Genomic DNA, 6,096 nt, shown 5'->3' on the forward strand with positions numbered 1-6,096 from the left:
ACTAATACACTTTGTACAATAACAAAACTGGTAATAAATTTTTCGAATAAAGTCTACGAAAATAGTATAGTAGGATTAATTACATTTTGAGTGTCAAAAATTCGTTGGAAGTGCTTGATAAATTGCATTCTCATTTTGGTGCTTTCAAATCAGTTCAAAGTTTTAATTTTTCTACCCTATATACCACTTTGCCTCATAATCTCATTAAGAAAAAAAAACATATACATAATTAAATAGGCATTTGAAAAGTCAGAATGTGAAGAATTATGTCAATTGGACCTGCTTTAATAAGATAACTGCACTTGATATTTTACTAGGTAACATTTTACATTCAAATCACAATGTACGAGGGTTGTCCGTAAAGTTCGTGGACAAGCTGAAGTCTGCGTAAAAACAGCATTTCAGGTAAATTCTTTTTGCATATTTGTAATTCTGAACTATATCCTAGTTCGGTTATATCAATATTTGTCCAATTTTAAATGCGAAATAATAACACTTACTTCATATAAATATAAGCAATAGGGACCCGGAGCACGGCGAAAATATCACATAACATGCAGGCTGGTGTTTTCATATTTTTGTTATTTTAAGTTTCAAAAGCCACTAAAAAATACACGAAACATACATTGTGACGTCGACAATAGTCTTGACGTTACACCTGCTAAATTTGAATGGTCAAAATTTCGAAATGACGGAGAATCTCGATTTGAAGCATTGAATCCAGAATCGGCATTACTGAAAAAAATGAAATTTACGAAAAAGGTGGAGCAGCGGGCGGTTAAAAAGTTTTGTGTAGACATCGGAAAAACGCCAACAGAAACACACAAATTCTTAAAACAGTCTGGGAAACATAGTAAAGTTAGTCGTTCATTGGTATTCAAGTGGCACAAAAGGTTTGGGGACGGAAGAGACAATTAAGACGATGAGCGGGAAGGTAGGCCATTTTTCAGGGAATCAGATGCGATTAAAGATGAAGTTATGAACGTTATCAACAGTGACCGGCGACTAACAGTTCGCGAAGTTGCAGACAATTGTGACAAATCTAAGACTACAGCGCACAACATTTTTGCAAATGACTTAAATATGAATCGAGTATGTGCTAGATGGGTACCGTGACTTCTTATTTCAGAACATTTAACAAAAAAAAAATGGAATTGTCATATTAAAAAAGTTTCTCGTGGTGGCATACGATTTTTTGACAGAATAATTACAACCGACGAAAGCTGGTTTCATAACTACGATCCGGAAACTAAACAACAGTCAAGTCAGTGGAAAAACTGTAACTCACCGCTTCCAAATATGGCAAAGATAACCAAATCAATGGGAAAGAATATGTTCATTCTCTTCATGGACCGAAAAGGAATGTTACTGACACATGCTGTACCCCATGGCCAGACTGTTAATTCTGAATACTTCTCCAAGGTATTTAATATAATATTTGCTTTTTAAAATAATGAATGATCTTATATTAATAATTAAAACATAAATAAAATGAAATAAATAGTTTAAGAAGGTGTTTATCAAAGAATAACAAAATAAATTATCAATCTTATTTTGATTTAGATGCAATACGATTAAAAGTCCGTTTATTTTGTACTTTCAGGTACTACGCGAGATTTGGTTCAAGCTTTGAGAATGAAATGCCCTTATTTAGAAGCCAACATAGAGCAAGTGATATTACACCAAGACAATGCACCGGCCCACACTTCTATAAAAACTCATCTAGAAATTGATTTACTTGGATTCGAATGTCTGAAACATCCTCTCCGTATAGCCCTGACTTATCGCCAATGGATTTTGCGGTATTCCCGCATATCAAATCTTTTCTCCATGGACAAAGGTTCGACGATTTACCTGAACTCAGACAGGAAGTAATGAACATAATCTTAAAAATGAAAACAGAACAGTTTGAGAAAATATTTGATGACTGGTTAAAAAGATGTAAAAAATGTGTTGCTTTGAAAGGAGACTACGTTGAGAAAAGTTAAAATGTTGACGTCGTCGAACGTCGGAACGTCGGAATTATTTGTTTGGGTGCTCCGGGTGAGAGTTTCTTATGATTTCTAAATTGATGAAAATACGATTATTAAAGCAGGGACTGAAATAAAATTTTGTACACTTAATCAGTAAATCATGAAATTAGTTATATACTTGTTTTACTTATTTCGGACGGGTAAATAATATTTTATTGAGATTGTCCTCTAACTTTACGGACAACCCTCGTATGTCACCAAAGCCTCATCGAAATAACTTCTGATACACAAATTTTATAATACTTTTAAATATTTGAAATATATTTTGGCTCTCAATAATGACGACTTCAGTATGTACACTAAAGAGATATATCTTATCGAACTTACTTTGAATAAAGCTAATACTAACAATGCACACTGCCCTTTCCTTATTCTTGATATCTATATCTTTAACGAGAAACTTAATACCCAAATTTACGATAAAAGAGATTATTTTTTCATTTCCTATTGTTAATTATCTGTTTTTAGATGGTAACGTTCCCTTGGCACCATCTTATGGTGTTTATATATCTAAACATGTTCGATTCGTTCGTGTATGTAAGAACGTATTTGATTTTAACGAAAGAAATCTCTGTATTACTGAAAAATTATTACACAAGGGTTTTAGATATCAAAAACTTGTCAAAACTTTTACTAAATTTTATCATCGTTACAAGGACATCATTCGTAAATATAAATCAACGTGCAGACATCGTGTACGTTCTGGTATTTTACATCCCATCTTTTATGGTAATATTCTATACAAAGCACAAAAATGTCGTCATTCACCTCAAAAGCTTACCAAACCTTTGAACGGACTTATTCAGAAGGGATATAGTTACTGTTGTCAAGTCATTAAAGATGCTTTGATAAGATAACTGCACTTGATTTTTTGCTAGATAACATTTTTGTTCGCTATGGAGATTCTGTATATCGCAGTTATCGGAATTCCAACTGTGCACCACGTTTTGCGGACCTGTTTCTGTGTTATTACGAATCAAAATGTATGTCAGCAAAGCCTCATCGAAATAACATCTGATACAAAAATCTAATAATACTTTTAGATATTTGAATATTTTGGCTCTCAATAATGACGACTTCAGTAGGTACACTAAAGAGATTTATCCTATCGAACTTACTTTGAATAAAGCTAATACTAACAATGAACACTGCCCTTTCCTGATTCTTGATATCTATATTTTTAATGAGAAGCTTAATACCCAGATTTACGATAAAAGAGATGTTTTTTCATTTCCTATTGTTAATTATCTGTTTTAGATGGTAACGTTCCCTTGGCAGCATCTTATGGTGTTTATATATTTAAACATGTTCGATTCGTTCGTGTATGTAAGAACGTATTTGATTTTAACGAAAGAAATCTCTATTACTGAAAAATTATTACACAAGAGTTTTAGATATCAAAAACTTGTTAAAACTTTTACTAAATTTTATCATCGGCACAAGGACACGATTCGTAAATAAAAATCAACGTGCAGACATCGTGTACGTTCTGGTATTTTACATCCCATCTTTTATGGTAATATTCTTTACAAAGCACAAAAATGTCGTCATTCACCTCAAAAGCTTATCAAACCTTTAAACAGACTTATTCAGAAGGGATATAATCACTATAGTCAAGTCATTAAAGATGCTTTGATAAGATAACTGCACTTGATTTTTTACTAGATAACATTTTTGTTCGCTATGGAGATTCCGTATATCGCAATGTCATCGGAATTCCAACTGTGCACCACTTATTGCGGACCTGTTTCTGTGTTATTATGAATCACAATGTATGTCAGCAAAGCCTCATCGAAATAACATCTTATACAAATATTTAATAATACTTTTAGATATTTGAATGATATTTTGGCTCTCAATAATGACGACTTCAGTATGTACACTAACGAGATTTATCCTATCGAACTTACTTTGAATAAAGATAATACTAACAATGAACACTGCCCTTTCCTGATTCTTGATATCTATATCTTTAATGAGAAGCTTAATACCCAGATTTACGATAAAAGAGATGATTTTTTCATTTCCTATTTGTTAATTATCTGTTTTCAGATGGTAACATTCCCTTGGCAGCATCTTATGGTGTTTATATATCTAAACATGTTCGATTCGTTCGTGTATGTAAGAACGTATTTGATTTTAACGAAAGAAATCTCTGTATTACTGAAAAATTATTACACAAGGGTTTTCGATATCACAAACTTGTCAAAACTTTTACTAAATTCTATCATCGGTACAAGGACATCATTTGTAAATATAAATCAACGTGCAGACATCGTGTACGTTCTGGTATTTCACATCCCATCTTTTATGATAATTTTCTATACAAAGCACAAAAAATGTCGTCATTCACCTCAAAAGCTTACCAAACCTTTAAACAGACTTTTTCAGAAGGGATATAGTTACTGTTGTCAAGTCATTAAAGATGACATTTTTGGAATTAATATTGATTCAATCATAAGGTCTTTGCATCGGAAATCAACACATTTATTTTACAACCAGTTGTTGGCATGATACGGGTTATGTTCTTCTGGTATAATTTCTCCTAACAGGAGGGATTGCGGATGAAGACATAATCTTTCGATCAGTTTGATTGAGATCGGGAGCTAGCATGCCGGTAGCTGATAGTAGTCCTTTGTTAATTAATGCTGATCATTGTCATTTTGCTTAGTTTCTTCTGTTACTTATTCTAACATCGGACTCGGACTTTTTAAACTGTGCGTATTGTTGAAGGTTTGTTTATTCTACATTGGCTAGAAGTATAGGGGGAGGGTTGAGATCTAAAAAAAATTATAACCCCGCCTCATTTTTGCGCCTGTCCCAAGTCAGGAACCTCTAGCCTTTGTTAATCTTGTGTATTTTTTAATTTTAGTTCATTTATATGTTTCGGAGTTTAGTGTGGCGTCCATTTTGCTGAACTGGTATACATTATTGCTTAGGGGCCAGCTGAAGCCCGCCTCCGGGTGCGGGTTTTTCTCGCTGCGTTGAGACCAATTGGTGGCATTGGGCTGTTTTATGCTCTTTGGTCGGATTGTTGTCTCTTTGACACATTCCCCGTTTCCATTCTCAATTCTATGTATGTTATTTACATTGATGAACACCAAAGAGTATCAGACATATGCTCTGAGTTAATAATAGCACCTACATGTCAAAGCTTTTTGATTGTTGGTACAAAACGTCACCTTGGTGAGTATTATAGTATGCTACATTTTCAGATCTGTCAACCCTTTCCAGTTTGCAGGATAAATCTGCGTTCTATACATTCATGTATATACATGTTTTGCTTTTTTTTTCTCTCTCAAAAATCAAGGTAGAATCTCTAGTCGGACTTGAACATTTTGCTAATTACGAAAATTATGGGTTATTGTTTATGACGAAAACGACACTTCATAAATTTTACGGTCTACTTTACGAATTGGTTGACCGATACGATATGTCTGTTTCTCAACTCAAAACGATATGTTATCACGGATTTTGATCTTTAGATACCAGATTAGTCATCTGTAAATGTCCCGATTGTGTCCTATTCCCTTGGTTTTTGTTTTTCATCTTTAGGTGTATATAAAGGATTTACGAGATTTGAACATCGTCAAACTATTGATGTCTCTTATTGAACAGAGTTGTCTTGTGTGACTCTTGAAATGCCTGTACCAAGTCAGGAATATGACAATTGTTTTCCATTCGTTTGATGTGTTTGAGCTTCTGATTTTGTAATTTGATAAGGGACTTTCCGTTTTGAATTTTCCTTGGAGTTGGGTATTTTTGTTATTTTACTTTCTGAATAACGGGATAATGAGTAACATCACAATTATACACGCCTTGCATAGTAGCAACAACAGTAATCTATACTAATGTTGATCTCTTTTCCTCGAATGTGGCCTACCGAATTATACGTATCACCGGGTTTGTACTTACATGAGCAACACAACGGGTGCCACATGTGGAACAGGATCTGCTTACCCTTCCGATGTACTTAAGATCACTTCCAGTTTTGGTGGTGTTCGTGTTGCTCAGTCTTTAGTTTTCTATGTTTTGTACTGTGTACTGTTGTTTGTCTTTTGGT

This window comes from Mytilus californianus, unplaced genomic scaffold (genome assembly GCF_021869535.1).
Source record: "Mytilus californianus isolate M0D057914Y unplaced genomic scaffold, xbMytCali1.0.p SCAF_7, whole genome shotgun sequence".
NCBI lineage: Eukaryota > Metazoa > Mollusca > Bivalvia > Mytilida > Mytilidae > Mytilus > Mytilus californianus.